General features: G+C 31.8%; 1 long non-coding RNA gene and 1 pseudogene across 2 annotated transcripts; both read right to left on the bottom strand.

The window, feature by feature from the left end:
• Window positions 1–1,687: 1,687 nt before the first annotated feature.
• LOC147392356 (putative LRR receptor-like serine/threonine-protein kinase At1g07650) lies at window positions 1,688–6,378 on the bottom strand (annotated as a pseudogene). The gene is made up of 5 exons (XR_015182654.1): window positions 5,975–6,378; window positions 4,123–4,333; window positions 3,780–4,017; window positions 2,340–2,490; window positions 1,688–2,223 (listed from the first exon to the last, which is right to left on the bottom strand). The product of XR_015182654.1 is annotated as a putative LRR receptor-like serine/threonine-protein kinase At1g07650 (transcript).
• A 1,247-nt stretch (window positions 6,379–7,625) lies between these two features.
• On the bottom strand, window positions 7,626–17,640 carry LOC147392355 (uncharacterized). Its single transcript, XR_015182656.1, has 10 exons — window positions 17,569–17,640; window positions 17,373–17,441; window positions 17,214–17,285; window positions 17,065–17,137; window positions 16,894–16,965; window positions 16,359–16,566; window positions 13,689–13,761; window positions 13,525–13,584; window positions 12,422–12,696; window positions 7,626–8,366 (listed from the first exon to the last, which is right to left on the bottom strand). It is a non-coding gene; the product is annotated as an uncharacterized LOC147392355 (long non-coding RNA).
• Between the last annotated feature and the right edge of the window lie 608 nt (window positions 17,641–18,248).

Here is an 18,248-nt window from a genome sequence, read left to right as displayed (position 1 = left end):
AAAGAAGTCACAGCATAGGGTTGTAATAAATAATTTACATAGTTTTAAAACTCGTTGACTTCTAAGTTTGCCAAGAGTATAACAAAAATTCTTTAGCTAGTCGAGCCCTCGGGTCTGGACCTATATATATATATATCCTGTTCAACACCCTAAGCTTTACCCTACGTGTTTTGTCTTATATGATTTAGAAGTTTTGGAATAGGCTGATTTTTGGTGAAGATGATCTCTATGGTGAGGAGATCATCCTCACCAAAAATCAGTCCATTCCAAAACTTCTAACCCCATAAAAAATGGTTTACAAAAAATGGACGGTCCACAATTTTTCAACTTGTAAACATGGGACTAAAAATTTCGGAATAGGCTGATTTTTGGTGAGGAGGATCTTTTAACCGTAGAGATCATTCTCACCAAAAATCAGCCAATTCCAAAACTTCTAACCCATGTAGGACAAAACACATTTGGTAAAGCGTAGGGTAAAGTGTAGGGTGTTGAACATTTCCCTATATATATATATATATATATATATAATTAAAAAAGAAAAAACATTAGTCAAATGCTCTGAAATCAACGACAACAAAATAATGTTTTAAAAATTGGACCGATAATCAAATGGAAAATTTTCTTAAATGGTGGGATTGGGACCAACTTAGTAGGATTGATTTCTAATTATTATATATGTGGGGAATGCTAACATCCAAGACCTCATGAAAAACGTTAGCATTCTCCAACACATTTATTTTTCAATAATACCTTTATTTATTTTATTTTTTAGTGAAAAAAATATAAATATATTAATTTTTTTATATATAATAACTGTTTATTTATATAATAAATACATATCTCTTACATAATAAATGTTAAGAACATTTAATCTTTAATTAAATATCTTATTTATAATAAATGATTTGACAATTACTATAAATAAGTATTTATTATATAAAAAATTAATATATCTCTATCTGTTTTACTAAAAGATAAAATGAATAAGAGTAATTTAAAAAAAAAAAAAATGTTTGAGAATGCTAACTTCCCTGTGAGGCATTGGATGTTAGCATTTCTGATATATAAGAAAAAAATTATAATGAGATCTTATAATATTAATATATTATAAATAAATTTATAATATAAGATTTACAAAATTAAATTTCTTTAAATAAAATATTCTTTAATAAATGAAATGATAACTAATAACATCCCCAAGAAAGAGAAAGTTAAGGGAATCATCCCATTTTAGGTTACTCAAGTCTTTAAAGATTTTGAGTTTTATTAATGGGCACGGGTTAAAGATGCATTTAAAATAGCTGGAAAATATGAACTGAGGATATTTTTGGAAGAATTTTTTTTACGGCATTTTAGGTAGTAAAGTAAATTTTAGTGACGTATTAATGCATCTCAACTACCCTCTTTGAAACTGAAGGCTGCTTTGTTTTGGAAACTGACCCTTCAATGTAAGATGGTTTAAATATCAAGAAAGAGATATAGACGTGGCAGATTTTTTTTTGACTAAATTTTCTTTAGAATTAAAAGTCATGCTTAGTTGACTCGATCGGTTCCAATGGTTGAACCATTGGTTTCAAAAAAGAGAGCTGCTATTGCCACACAAACTTTTACTAATGCAACACCAGTTCTTATGTAAATCACCAAAGAATTGCACTTGGTGAGGCAATAGTACAAGTTGGTGTGGCAATAGTAACTCTTCTTTTATTCAAACAAAAGCTTTTTTTCATAAACATACATTAATGTTGAGCAACAATCATCATAATGAAAAGGATAAAATACACGTTTATGTATACATGTGAAAACAAAAGACAGATCAAAATAGTTTTCACAACTCTATATTCGGTAATTTCAAGAACTGGAATCTGGCTTGAAGGGGTAGAGATCTTTGGCCGATGTGGAAGACCCAGTCCACGGACCATCTAACATTCTCTGGGTTGGACTCTCATTTATGCTCGGACTTTGATTTTGTTGAAAATGGTTTCTGATGGCATCAAATTTCGAATCATCACCAGAGATACTCGGATCAGAAACTCACTCTTCAACAATGGTTCTACCTTGGAGCATGCTCACCAAGGTAGACATCGTAGGCCTAAGTATCGAAGAGGCATTAGTGCATAAGAGAGCCACATTAATCATCCCCAACACCTCTTCCTTGTTGAATTCAGATCCCAACCTTGGATCCACCAACTCCATTAAATTTCCTCTCTCCTTTAGAACCAATGCCTTAAAAAAAGGGTAGTGGTAAATGATTTGAGTATCAGGAAATCAAGTTCAAGCACATAAAGTTCATTAACTATAAGCAAAAATTATATTAAAGTGGGATTATAGATCTAAATTACCCAATCGAGAACATAAATGCCGTCTTCTTTCGACTTAGAACTTATATTGCTCCTTCCACTGACGATTTCCAAGGCAACAACTCCAAAACTGTAGACGTCTGCTTTGTCGGTAAGGTAACCTCTCAAAGCGTACTTTGGGGCCATATATCCACTGCAAAAATCAAGATTATCATGTGTCACATTTGGTGTGCATGAGGGAGGAGCTAGTTATAATAGTTGTAATATGCGTGCTTCAACCAATAAAATTATCATGTCTACTTACTGGTACAATGGGTCAAAGTTCCATGAAGATGGAGAGATTGAGGATGTGGCTGATAGAATTAGAGTTGGAAGGCTAATGTGTAGATGAGTTTTTGGAATTATATATGATAGATACATCCCAGTCAAATAAAAAGAAATAAGGCCAACGATGTTTTTGGAGCCAAGTTTTGGGTACTCAAGGAACACACTTATAGATTTAGCGTAATAGAGTTGAAGATGCTCAGAAGATGAGTGGAAGGACTTAAAAGTGTTAGAAATGAGTGCATTTGTGAAAATGTGGTAGTAACCCCAATACCTGACAAACTAAGAGAAAGTTGATTGAGATGATCTGACTATGTGTAACGAAGACAGGTAACAACCCCAATAAGAAGGATCTTTTACGTTCATCATCATCATAGAAGCCTTATTCCAAAGATCTAGGGTCGAATGAGCATGCAAGCTGAAGGTTTGAAAATAAAAAGATAAAAAAAAGAGATGGACTGAGGTAGTGAGTTTGATTTAAAGATACTTCAACTAATAGAAGACATCCCTTTCGATAGAATTGAATGAAGGAACAAGATTTGTTAAGCCATCCCCATAAATTCAGGACAGGGCTTAGATGATAATAGGTTCAAGTTCTTAAACTTGTAGAAGGGGAAAAAAAATCTATAGCTCTTTTTGGGTAGAACATAAAATTCTGAAATATATATATATTATATATTATATAGGGTCAGGTTCAAAGGACAACCATTTTACACATATAGACAACGTGTTTTTCTTATATGGGCAAAAATGTTTGGAATGGATTGATTTTTTGTGAGGATGATCTCTGTGATGAGGGGATCATCCTGGCAAAAAATCATCCCATTCCAAAACTTGTAACCCCATCAAAATTGATTTACAAAAAATTGGACGGTCTATAATTTTTCAACAAAAATTGGACGGTCTAGAAGTTCATAATGAGCTGATTTTTGGCAAGGATGATCTCCTCATCACAGAGATCATCCTCACAAAAAATCAGTCCATTCCAAATATTTTTGTCCATATAAGACAAAACATGTTGTCTATATGTGTGTTGAAATGGTTGTCCTTTGAACCTAACCCTATATATATATATATTATATAGCTTTAAGGTAGATAAATAAACATAAAGGCTAGAAATCAGAATAAATTAAGAGCAATATAAGCACGGTGCCTCACAGAGTTCCAGCAATTCGAGTGCTAATATGGGTGTTATCCTCTTCATCAAGTTTGGCCAAACCAAAGTCAGATATCTTGGGTTCAAGATCCTTATTAAGTAGTACATTAGTCGCTTTGATGTCTCTATGAACAATCTTCAGTGTTAATTCTTCATGGAGATAAGCAAGACCTCTTGCTATACCAACACAAATCTTGTGCCTTGTCGGCCAATCCAATTTAATTTGACATTCTTCGGAACCTTTAGATCATCAGATCAACAAAAATTAAACATACCAGTCTAAACAATATTACCTATCCTACTACTTGGAACAAATTAGTGAAAACCAAATGATGTTGCACTTACCAAACAAAGCACGGGATAGACAGTTATTTTCCATGTATTCATATATTAGCAACAATTGTTATCCTTCGATACAACATCCATAAAGCCTTACAAGATTGGGATGTTGAAGAGCAGAAATCATTCCAATCTCATTAACAAATTCACGGTTTCCTTGCTTTGATTTGGAAGAAAGTTGTTTCACCGCAATTATAGTACCATCTGATAGATGACCCTGCATTTGAATAAGAATGTAACGTTTTAATTATATAACCACTAGTGTGCAGTCACACATTTATTACAAAAATAGATTAATTTTTTAATATTATTTTAAAATTTTTAAATACATAATCTAACTTTTGCAAGAGTATTATTTAAAATTTTTTTTTTTTTAATTTCAATTATCTATCCGTATTCGACTTTTACCCAAATTTCAAGCAGATATCGAATTTGGATATATATACCTTATTGTGAAGATGATGGAAAATTTTTAATTTACCCAAATTTCAAGTAGATATTGAATTCGGATATATATATCTCATTGTGAAGATGATAGAAAAATCTTAATTTTGGGTTACACATTTATTTATATTCGGGTTAGATAGGATGTGTATCTATATCTGACTTTAAAAATATTTGATAAATTTACCCAAATTCTTAATCGAATAAAAAATTTATACCCATACCCGAATAACTTGAGTAGGATTAGTCGGAAAAATAGATATTATCTGACCCATTGCCAGCCCTACTTAAGGATGGTTTTCTTTCTAATTAGTCACTAATTTTAGGACTTTTCTTAATAGTCTATTTAGTAATACTTTCTTTTCTTAATGGTCCATCAACCTCATCTCAAGCTATGATATTTTTTTTAAATATCGAAACTATTTATTTTTCATCTTCTTCATATACTTAAGTTTTTCAATAATGATTTCAATCATTTTCGACGATTTTTTATCGTGAATGATGAATGGAAATGATATATATATGGAGAGAAAAATAGTCTCCTATTTGGATCGTCCATTCACATCAACACGTATCTCGAGACAAATACGTAGCATTATTTGAAGAGAATTCTATCTTATTAAGGAAGAATCCTAATTTAAAAGTATTCTTCCCTTTTTTTTTATTATATAATTATTAATATGGATAGGATAATATGGTCGATTGCAACTTAATTAGGATTAGTACTTTTCTTAGGATTTTTCTATTTAAAAGCCTTGAGGTCATTGTAAAAAAGAGGAAAAGAGAGAGGAAGAAGGTAGAGGAAGAGAGCAAGGTGAAGACGTCATGTAACCGTGAGATCTATAGTGAAACGACTCCCCGAATCCGTAAACGTAGGCATATTCGTCGAATCATGTAAAAAATCATTGTCTTTTCCATTTTCCCATATTTTTATTATTATTTTGTGGGTTAAATATCAAAATCGTGATCGATGTTGATTTATTATCAAATTAACTTTTACAATATACTTCACATTTTGAACTTTTAAATGTAGTTTTTTTTTTTTTTCGATGATTTAAAAAAAAATAAAGAAAGAATTTTTCTATTAATTTATTTTTAGATGAAAATCGATTAAGGATGATTCTTTTGGCTTGAAATCGTCACATAAATCATTATGTCAAATTTTAAGTCGATCTTTCTATATATATTTTAGTTGAAAAAACTGATAAAATAAAAACAGGTGGGTTTTAAAACATCGTGTTTGACCATTTTTATTTTTGAGTTCAATACTTTTATTGTTGAGCTTAACATTAAAAAAATAATAATAATAATAATTATCAATCGAGCTCACCAGATTTAATTATCTCTAGAAAATCTATTTTAATAATCTCATCCTTTATAACATTGTTTCTTAAAGCAGTCAGCCTTCACTTACATGCTGACGACGTGGCAGGTCGTGGTGTTAGGTATCGTGCAATTGCAAGTAACGGCGTTTTCGAATCTTTCTTCGAGATTCTTCTTCCATCCACTGCATGGATCTACGGTGAAGTCCCAGTCCGTCTTCCCCAACGTATTCGCTATTTCTTTTAGAGCATCCACTGTAATAAACAAAAAAAAAAAAAATTCAAAAAGACTATATCACCCCTGATTTCTGAAGACCAAATATGGAAGTCTTCCCAAGAATCGAATGGGTAGTTCAGTCACTCCATGTCTTCTTCAGGTATGGATGATAGAACAGTATTAAACTAAGAAATTTTCTGAAATACCGAAAGTACCCACTCTAGAATGAAGGTAAGTTTGGCAATCTAGAGGGAGATTTTAGTCACAATTGAGAAAATTTGCCTTACGTTCTCTTGGATCAAGAGTCGTCGCTTGGAATGCTAATGGTTCGAAGTAACTGAACTCAATAATGATCCAAAAATAAAGAAAACCCGCCCAACGTACATCGTCAGATTCCGAGCTTTGGTTGGAGAGAACTATGATGATGTAAATCTGGCCGTTGGATTAGATGATGTGATACAAAACTTGTTTGATTTGTAGAGAGATTTGTTGGAGAAGAGAAGAAGAAACAAGTGGCGGAGAGGAGTGAACACAATCTGTCAAGTATAGGCTAATATATGCATATATAAAGGAGAGAGAAACATTAATTAAGAGACCTGCTATTGCCACACCAATTTTTACTAATTCCACACCAATTTAAATATAAATCGGAATTGCACATTGTCGGTGTGGTCTTTGTAAAAGTTTGATCGAATAAATTACTACATTAGGAATCCAACCCACAACAATTTAAATTTCATTGAAATACTCATATAAGAAAAAAAAAATATCTGAAAAACAATTTTCTTGGACTTAATTTAAGGTTTTGGAAATGACTGGCCATCAAACTTCCTCCTAACTCTAAAATTTTAAATTAAAATTCAATGGAGAAAAATAATTTTTTTTAATTTTTTTTTCGAAGTTCAAATAATTTTGTCCTCTACAACTCTGATGAATCGATGAATCAGATCATGTTTTATGATGAAATCCTAGCTAACTTTGTAAGGATAGTCGGACTCAAATATTAAGGTACTGTTCCAGATAAATTAGGAATATATTGAGAAGGATAGTTTATTTAAAATATATATATATATATATATATATATATAATATATATATATATATATATATAGGGTCAGGTTTAAAGGACAATCATTTCTACACACATATAGACAACGTGTTTTGTCTTATATGGGCAAAAATGTTTGGAATGGACTGATTTTTTGTGAGGATGATCTCTGTGATGAGGAGATCATCCTTGCCAAAAATCAGCTCATTATGAAACTTCTAGACCGTCCAATTTTTATTGAAAAATTATAGACCGTCCAATTTTTGTAAATCAATTTTGATGGGGTTACAAGTTTTGGAATGGGATGATTTTTTGCCAGGATGATCCCCTCATCACAGAGATCATCCTCACAAAAAATCAGTCCATTCCAAATATTTTTACCCATATAAGACAAAACACGTTGTCTATATGTGTGTAGAAATGGTTGTCCTTTGAACCTGACCCATATATATATATATATATATATATATATATAATTATTAATTTTGCTCACAGTCCAACAGTCATTAGATGGCATCAACAATAAAGAGAAAATTTCTTTCTCCTGCCCGCAAGCCTTCTGCCCACAATTTCAACTTTAAGATTTAAAATCTTAAAATGAGTCATGGAGCCTACATGGATGTCAATCTAACACAATTGTCTTCTAAATTTTATGAAAGGTCTCATATTCAAAAAAAGGAAAAAAAAAATTATTTTTCGAACTTGATCCATGGAGTTAAAAATGGACAGTCATCGAGTATCCAAACTTAGAATTCAACAGTGAAATTTTTTATTGGCATTGAATGCTACAAGGTGATCCAATGAGAAATTTTCCATTTTTCTATGTGAGTAAGAGAGAGAAATTTCATCTCTTATTACTAATGTCATTTATGCCGCATGTCAAATGATTGTTGGACTGTGAGCAACGCGAGCACAACTTTTATATACTAAAACTACAAAAAGTCAGACACTGTTCGAAACAAATGGCTGAGATTGGATGACACTCCAGCAGTCCCTGACGAATGATTCTCTGAAAAAGAAAGATTTAGTTATAATCCTTAAGAAATCAATACTAATCCTTTTTTTTCATGTTTGATGTAGAGCCTCCAAGACTAAATCCTTAAACTATCTTATTGATCCAATTGGAGATTCTGCCTTGCGATCATTTAGTTGGTGGTGTAAGCCTTGACTCTACTATGACGTTGACGTTGTAGTGTTGATCATTTCCATATCCCTGATCCTACGGCAACCAACCCTAGGAAATGAGTTGTTTATGTTCATATTAATAGAACACCTAACATAAACTCCATCAAGATTATATAAAAAATATATAGGGGCTTTGTTAACGTGTGCCCTTAGAGTGCAATAACTAGGAGTGCTCAGACAGCCAACGCGGTTGGTTTGACACATTGCAAGGCAATCTGGAGTTGGGGGTTCAAGTCGCGCTTACCCATAAAATAAAATAAAATACAATTATGAAATTGAATTTTGTATAGAAAATGTGCTTAAAATATTATTTTTATCAAAATACCCCCAGATTCCAATTTCTCATGTGTATTTATTCATCTTTAACGTGTGCCCTAAGGACACACGTTTAACAAAAGCTTATATGTATATAAGGAATGCTAATGTCCTAGGCCTCATGGGGACGTTAGCATTCTTTACTATTTTTTTCAATAATAACCCTATATATTTTATCTTTTTAGTGAAAAAGATAATGATATATTAATCTTTTTATATAATAAATGTTATTTACATAATAAATGCTTGTCTTTTACATAATAAAGTATTAACTGCCAAACGAGACCCATATATATTTATATATATAGGAGAATGCTAATGTCCAATACTTTAAGGGGATGTTAGCATTGTCCAACACATTTTTTTTTTCTAATATTGTCCCTCCTTATTTTATTTTTTAATGAAAAAAATAAGGGCATATTAGTCTTTTATACAATAAATGTTTGTTTACATAATAAATATCATAAGCATTTAAATATTTTAAATTAAATATAATTTTTGTAATAATGATTTTACAATCAATGCCAACATAATAAATGCATTTATTAATGACACAATAAATGTATTTATTGTGTAAAAAACTAACATACCTTTGTCTTTTTTACTAAAAGAAAAAATAAAGAGGGGGCATTATTGAAAAAAAATGTTGAATAATGCTAATATCCCTGAGGTCTTGGACATTAGCATTCCATATATATATATATATATAGACAAAACCAAATATTATGCTAAGCATTTTTCAACATACAAGTTAGAAGTTTTGGAATAAGCTAATTTTTTGTAAGAGATCTGTATGATGAGGAGATCATCCTAAAAAAAATCAGCCCATTCTGAAACTTTAACCCCATCAAAATTGGTTTATGAAAATAGGATAGTCCATGATTCTTCAACTTGTAAATTGGGGTTAAACGTTTCAAAATGGATTGATTTTTTGGTGAGGATGATCTACTCACAATAAAGAGCATCCACAGAAAAATTAGTCCATTCCAAAATTTTAACCTATATATTGAAAATGTTTGGCACAATGTTTGGTTTATATATATATATGGAACGAATTAAGGGCCATATGAAAAAACATATGTAAAAATAATGTAACATAAATAAATTTTCAAAATATGGGTTAGAAGTTTCAGATTGAGTTGATTTTTTGTGAGGATGATCTCTATGATGGGAAGATCATTCGAAAAAAAAAATCAGTCTAATCTGAAACTTCTAATCCCATTAGAAGTGATTTAGAATGTGGATTGTTGATTTTTTGTCAATAATTTGTAAATCACTTTTGATGGATTTAGAAGTTTCAGATTGAACTGATTTTTTATAAGGATGATCTTCTCATCATAGTGACCATCCTCGCAAAAAATCAGCTCAATCCAAAACCTCTAACCCATATTTTGAAGAACCATTGTTTTTATATATGTTTTTACATATGGCCCATGAACTGCCCCCATATATATATATATATATATATATATATATATATATATATATATATGAAAATTCTAATCACTTTAAATATTTTAATAAAACATCTCTAATGGAAAATTAGGTTTGGGTATAATCGTTCAATAGCTTGGTCTGAGTGTAATCGTTCAATACCCAACAGGTGTGTGCAATTAAAATTATTAAAGAAATCAAGAATTAGATGTGTGCAAGTAGTTATTTTAAAGGTAAGGTGGGTATCGCAAGTAAGTAGGCAATTCACCATTTTGGTGTGTGCAAATAGAACAACCCTAGTCAAAACCATAGTGACAAAATTTGACACCTTTTTGAAAAAAATAGTGATTAATTCATGAAACTATCACTAGTCAATTTAATCATGAATTTTTGAAAAAAAATACAAAAATTGACGAGTTATATTGAAAAAAAAAATGATATTAATCACAAATGGTCATCGTTCGTTTATGGTAGATTTTTGGGTCACTCTATTTGCATACACCGAGATGGCTAATGGCATCCACTTTAAGTGACTTTTGTAAATAAATAAATAAATAACATTTTTTCCCTTTTGTTTTTACTTATTGCACACACCACAACCAACCGACCAATAAACCCACTTCTTCTTCCTTCATTCTTCTTCTTCTTCTGTGTCTTTCTCTCTCTTTATGTTCTTCTCATTTTGAGTTTTGAATCAATGGAAATTAAGTTTTTATGGTTTTTTTTTTCAATTTCAAGTTATCTTATTTCTTTAAAAAAAAATTTATTTATTTTTTACTTTTAATCACTAACGAAGATGCAAAAACTTGTTTTGAATCGAAGAATTCGGAGATTTTTTGACAAATTTTGTAGTATTGATTTAGGTCAAACTTGTTTAAAAAAATTCGGTAGGTACCTTCCGAATCTTACCAAACAGGTTTAGTAGGTACCCTACCCAACATTACAAAACCGATTAAGATGGTAACTACTGAATTTTAAAAAGCATATTCGATAGGTATTGAATGTAACTTTCTCATGTGAAATACTTCAACTTGCTTGAAAATTTTAGAGTAAGAGAAAAAGTAAAATCAAAGCTCAAAATCCTCATTGATACCTTTCTAAATATAAAGAAGAAGACTAGAAAAAGGAGAGAGAGAGAAGAAGAAGAATTCAACCGATACCTTTAAGTAAGTGAAATCAACCATTTCGATTAAAGTACATTTATTAGGTGTATGCTATTAGATATTTTAATGTTAAGGAGGGTATAACAAGCAGGTGGGTACAATTCGCCGGTTTTTATACTTATTAACGATTTTTCTGCTAAAGGTCCTTTTACAAAATTTTGGAGGATGAGGAAGAGATATTTCAAAAAGACTAATTTACCAAGTTGATTCTACGAGTTAGCTAACATGAGTTTTGAGTCAAGTCACCTCGAAATCCAAACAAGTCTGAGTCTTGATGAATTTTAAAACTTTTGTACTACAGCTTCAACCCAACTGGGATGGTATCTTCTGTGCTGCAATGACCTCAAGCTGGAACCTCATATGTGGGGGCACTTGCCCCTACAAGAGTTTGCAAAGTCTATGGATTAATGGGCTATTGTGACAGATTTTAATGGAAGATAAAAAAGTATATCACTCTTGCCCACAAAAAGAAAAGAAAAGAAAAAATTCCACTCCTAATTGCCCCCACAACTCTTTTTTTTTTTTTTTTTTTCACTCTTAGTTGTCCTTACAAAAATTTGTCCACTCTTGGTTGCCCCCACATGGGCAAAATCCTGGCTCCGCCCCTAATGGGAACCAGAGATGCTTTTCATTAAATCTCCACCTTATGCAGCCTAGTGGAGTTTCATAAGTATCGTTCGAAATGATAATAAGTACAAAGACCTGCTGGGAGGATATTAATATAAATATCATCCTAAGATCCTGACTATTATCTAATTCTCAAAATTTTAAATAAGAATCTTGAGGATAAGCTAGTCAACTTGAAAAAATAAAAAATCTTATTAAACAATTAGGTTTGCCCCAATAAATATAGTTTATAGAATTATAATTGAAGTAGGTGAGCAATCAAAGGATCATTGGCAATAAATAAAGAAATTTAGGACTGTATTTTTATGAAGGCTTATATTGGCACACCAACTTTATTAGCTACACACCAATAGTGTGTTATAAGTAAAAAATTAGTGTGTTAGTAGAAGCTCTCTTTTTATGATCTCCCTCATATTTTTCCCATTTGCAAAATTGAGTTGGACTTTTAACAGTAAAATCAGGAGGATTGTCATATTCCTTTATCCATAGGTAAATATTATGAAAAAGCATGTGATTTGGATAGACCATGGAAATATGATGTTTATATTACCTAATGGAAGGGATAACACCTATTTGTTAACTTAAGGGACTGAGAAACCAAGATCTTGCAGCTCGGCCAATCTTAAAGTGTCGACTATACCTTTTTGAATGAAACTAGCATCAGATAAATTTCATGAAAGATCCCTCAGTTCCTCCACCGTTAGAATCAATTCAACATTATGCTTGAACTGAGTACCCCTCTTTAACATCTCCAAGACATAACCAAAAGCTTTCAATCTCGATTAAAAGACATCACAGCAATCCGAATACAAGCTCGGCACCAAACTGAGAAATAAAGTAAGATAAAACATTAAAGAAGCAGGTCAATCATCCGATGATTATATCTCTACACCCCCAAATCGCCACATAAAATGAGATACAGACCATAACTTAACAAGGGGGCAGAAGATAGAACATTCTTTGTCAAGAAACCTATATTTTAAACATCTTCTCTACTTTGGGTGCCACATGAACATGTGGTATATAGAGATAGATGGACCTTCGATATAGAGATAGATGGACCTTCGGTCTATATAACTCTCTGTCTCTGTCTCTGTCTCTCTCTCACACACACACACACATGCAGATACACATATGAGAGCCGGGATCCGTGGACTCAAGAAAAGATAATTTCTAAACAAACATACAATCCCTACCCTTAAAATACAAAATCCAATGGTCAGAATAAAACACGCATCTGGAGGATATATTATTCATCCTTAAGATAAATACCAACCATTGGATTTCATGTTGCATGTTTGTTTGAGTTTTTTTTTTTTTTAATGTGATGAGGAGAGAAACCTGATTTTCTCTTCTATCTTTCCAAATCTTCTTCTTCTCCACATTTTTCTTCTTTCCCTTCTTCCCTAAGAATACCCTAATCTCAAAACTTCCTAAACTTCAAATCAAACTAGAAAATCTGCTACCTAAAAGAACCAAAGCAAAAAAAGCACAAAGCTTAAATGCATACAAAGCACAAAGTGCAGAAACATTACATTCAATTTTGCAGTATTGACTTCGATTCAAATTTGGCTTTTCCTTGCACAACATTGAGCTTAGTTACACAGTTGCAATGTTAAGATGAAAGTTAAGTTTTCAGAAAGAAGGACTTACTAGTTTACTTTCAACATCCACTCTTCCACAGTTCCAGATAGCGAATTTCCAGTCAAGTACCTAATCAAAATTATCTCATTAATTCTGTGTGATTGACCTGTTTTCTGTAATGTAATAGCATTATAGAAGCCATCATTAAGCTTTGTAATAATCAGATCACTTACACGAATTCTAAATTTGTTAAGACTTCTAAAACTCTCTGGAAGTTTTCCTGCTAGCTTGTTAAAGCTGAGGTCTCTGCAAAAAAAAAAAAAAAAGCATCACAAAAGAGATAAGGACAAGGATGCATCCCGAAAGAAAGTTAACAACCACGTTACTTCATAAATGTTTTTATTAACTTTTAATACTTATAATAGAAGATGTCAAAGGACCACATTGAAATCCACATCATCATACTTATCCCAAAAAAATTCGGGGTTGGATTCAAAAAAGTAATTCTAAAAGAAATTATATTATGATAAACTATTGATCGCACATAATAGCAAAAATAAAAACAAAAATCTCTCGGTGCTATCTTGGTCTAGAACTCCAAAGTCAGCTCTCCCATACATTTGTTTACTATTATCCAGCAATAGTACCTATTATTATGCTTTATGTCATGTTCACTTATTAGAATGCCAACCTCGTTACAAGTTGTTGCTCCAAAATGTAATAGATAGTTCTACACTTAAAAGGCTTAAATATCCCACAATATTTTGAGCTAGAATAGAAAATGTTAGATCTCTAATCTATTCTTTCTTGAGGTGTCAACATAGTCATTTTGAAATAGTTTATTACGTTACCATATATATATATATATATATATATATATATATATATATATTCCTAATTCCCTGAACACAAATGAATTGATAACCAGTTAACAATTTTGTACATTTGTTTTATAAAATACTCAATTTGTTTGTTCATGTGTTGTAGAACGAGTTGCAAAAGATTATAATGAGCGAGAGGGGCCATAAGAAGAAGGGAAAGACTAATCGCACACCTTAGCTTCAAACGGGCATAACTTCACGAGCGTAAATAGGGACGACTATTATTATACCCATTCGAAAAGCTTACGGGAAACACTATGAGTGCGAAAAAAAATCCATTTTGAGTGTCAAACGCATTTCTTGTGTTGAACTTTCTATTTTTGGTAGTATTTGTTTTAGCGTATTTTGAGTCCAAACTTGTTTTAGAGGGTGTTAACAATTATTTCAATAATACAAATATTTATTAGATTCAACTAAAAATAAGATTTTTATATCTTCGGTTAAATGGAATTTTTGGTAAGTTGAAGGGAATTTTGTATTATGTATGCTAAGTGTATTTTAAGTTAAGAATCTATCTCCTAAAAGATAGTCCCACATTGATGTAAAGAGAAGAATATCATTGAGGTTAAATAAGATTTCTTACTTACCTACCTTAGGTATTTATGTGGGAAAGACTATAATTCGTTACTAAGCGGTGGTTCGATACTTCACTCATACACGCACATGTGCGTAGAATGCTTTTGAGTTGCACTCCATGCGTATGCATTGTCACGTGGAGCTTGAAGGTTGGAATGGGTGTAGAACTATGGTCTTGATTCGAATGGGTTCATTCATCATTATGTTTCTTGGTCAAAGGGATTTGACCACGAAGTGACTGTTGGATCGTACTCAAACGAGTTTACCGTTGGCCAAAGTGGTTTGACCATGCTCAGAATTATTGATTGTTGGTCCATAAAAGCTTGTAAAATTGTAACTATTCAAGCAAACGGTCATGGTGACTATTTGGACAACCGTATTAAATCTATAAAAAGGGATATGTATACACATATTAGAATACACAACCTAAATAAATCTCTACCATACATAATTATCTAATCCCTCTTTCTTACTTATGTTTTTTGGTTCTACTCCAATTGAATTATTTCGGCAATTCTCCATCTTTGTAAAATGATGAATTATGATCAAAAGATTGGGCTCGTTGTATCCCAGAGACACATTAGAAATCTTTTGCAATATTGAGTTCATATCCAAGTAGGGAGCGAATAGTGCTTTTAATCAAATGATTATGTGACTTGAGTTCTGCATCTTTTAGGTTTTTTACAAATTATTTTCTTAAGATTCAACTTTTTTTAAAACTTTGGATATCAGTTTGTAACCGATGTTTAAAGGCTCAGACTTAAGACATCAGTCTCATAGGCATCGGATTTTAAATCGATGTCTAAAGTATTGTTTTGTATTATTGCATTTTGTTTTATAAATAAAGATTTGGAACGGATTTTAGCCATTCCAAATTCTAAGCTTTGGAACAGTTTTTAGCGGTTCCAAATCCTGAGATTTGAAACAACTTCTAACCGTTTAAACTCATTAACAATGCCTCGATGAGAGACGGTCTTTCAACCGTTTTAGATAGGATTGGGAACGGTTTATAACAGTTCCTAATTTGCATTTTTAAGGTGTTGCGTCTTAATTGCGGGAATCTAATTTCTGGTCCATTTATGTCACTAATTCTCCAGAATTGGAAAATGCTGAAATTACACAGTATTTACTGTGATTCTCACAAGTCTAACGTGGGATGTGCACATAACCATAGATGTGTTTCCTCACGATAAGGGTAAAAACCATCTATGGTTATGTATGCCTATCCACTTCAGAATTGTGAGAATCATAGTAAATCCTGTCACCCCAGCACTCTTCTATAGAATTTCCACCAAGTATTTACTACTCCTTGAATTGCTTAATCAAACATCACCGTGAAAATACAAACTCATTCATAATTAAAAGAATGTGAAATATATAATTAAAAGACCATGATATAAGGAGGCTTTACTCGCAAGTCAGTTAATTTTGTCAAAAGAGAAATACCAGAAGGAATGGGACCTCTCAAACCACTTGCGTCCATCTCTCTGCCATTAACGAAATTCAAGGAAATCAGTGCCAAGTTATTGAAAATGTGGGATTTCTAAGGATCTCAAAAATGTGGATTCAACATAATCCTTACAGTCTATCAAGCATTTTCCACTCCTATATAAAATCGGGTACCTGTCTAGTAAAGTGGCTATCGCTTATCCAACTGCATAATAGTAATATAGATACTATTGAACTCAAGTATTCAAAAAACTTTCGATACAAAAAGAACAAAAGAAAAGGAAAATTTTTCAAAAGAATTAAAAAAAAAAAAAAAAAAAAAATAGTAGTTGAACGAGGAAAAAAAAAAACAGCATCTCATTAGTTCGAATGAGACAAGCATAAGAAGGGGGAAAATTCAGATTTGATCATAATATTCTTCAAACTATTTTTCATTGATTTTCTTCATCTGCTCTTTGTTCTTACTTCTCGTTGGAGTACTATTATCTTAGTTCTATCTTCTTTAAATAACACTAAAATAAATAAAACTTACAAGTCTTTCAAGTTGATCAGGTTAGCAAGTGTCTTTGGCAACTCCCCAGTAAAATTGTTGGAAGAAAACGATCTACAATACCAAAATAAATCTTAAAATTCTATAATTCTTCGAAAATTCAACAATTATACAACAACAAAAAAAATATCATAAATGGCTGAAAGACCTTACATGTCCTCTATGTTGACCAGATTTTCCAAGCTCTGAAGGTAGAGCTCCAGATAGGTGGTTTATATTCACAGCCCTGAAAATTTGAATTTTCCACTTAGAATGAACTCTCGAAAAACATTTGGTTTATCGAAATGGAGGATAAAAATTACAGAGTTTTGAGAGTGGCAAAGTTTCCGAGTCGTATTGGGATCGGACCCAATATTCGATTTCCTATAAGGGAACTGCAATGATAATTCTCTGTTAATTTTGACCCAAAAAAAAAAAATTATGGGCATTGGAGAAGAATGTAAGAGAGTTGGAAAGCTTACATTTTTTCCAATTTCATGGAACCCCATATTGGAGGTATTGGACCGTTAAGGTAAGAGCGGGTGAGATCACTGTAAAGTGTGATGAAGGAGATTAAAAACCAGATATTTTCATTTTCAATTTCAGCGTAATTTAAGGAAATAAAGCAAAGAAAAGCTAAAGTGAACCAGGGGCGTATGGAATTGAATAACTCTTTACATTTCTTTGCGGTAGGTAAGATTGACCAGTTCTGGTGGGAGCTTTCCTGGCCTGACTTTTAAGTACTCTGTGTCACAAAATGGAAGGAAATCGATCTGGGTGAAACTGTTTCCCTCTTCGTTCATTAATTTTTAGAGCTGTTATTGGCACCCCGACTTTTTACTTACAAAACACTGATCGTTTTTAAACAAAACAATTATTTATGTTATTTCATACAGAAAATTACTTAATAGTCCCTTATCATGGATAGGGCTGGCAAGGTCAGATGAAGTTATTTCTATATCGTTATCCAACTCTATAACCGATTATTCATGTTCGATTTTTTATGCAATTATGTTAAGTTGATGAAAAAATCTTAATTTTGGGTTATACATATATTTTTATTGTGAATTTATCATATTAAACTCGGGTATTCAGGTTAGATAGGATGTGTATCCATATCCGACCCTAAAAATATTCGGATAAATTTACCCAAATTCTTAATCGGATAAAAAATTTGTACTTATACCTGAATAACTTTGGTAGGATTAGTCGGGAAAGTAGATAGTATCCAACCCATTGCGAACCCTACTTAAGGATGGTTTTCTTTCTAATTAGTCCCAAAGTTTCAGGGCTTGTCTTAATAGTCCATTTAGTAATACTTTATTTCTTAATTGTCCATTAGTTTCATATCAAGTTAT

This window comes from Akebia trifoliata, chromosome 11, assembly GCF_017979445.1.
Source record: "Akebia trifoliata isolate Shusen 1 chromosome 11, ASM1797944v1, whole genome shotgun sequence".
In the NCBI taxonomy this organism is placed as follows: domain Eukaryota; kingdom Viridiplantae; phylum Streptophyta; class Magnoliopsida; order Ranunculales; family Lardizabalaceae; genus Akebia; species Akebia trifoliata.
Note: the sequence above shows the minus strand (reverse complement) of the source record. Positions and strands in the feature narration are given on the sequence as shown.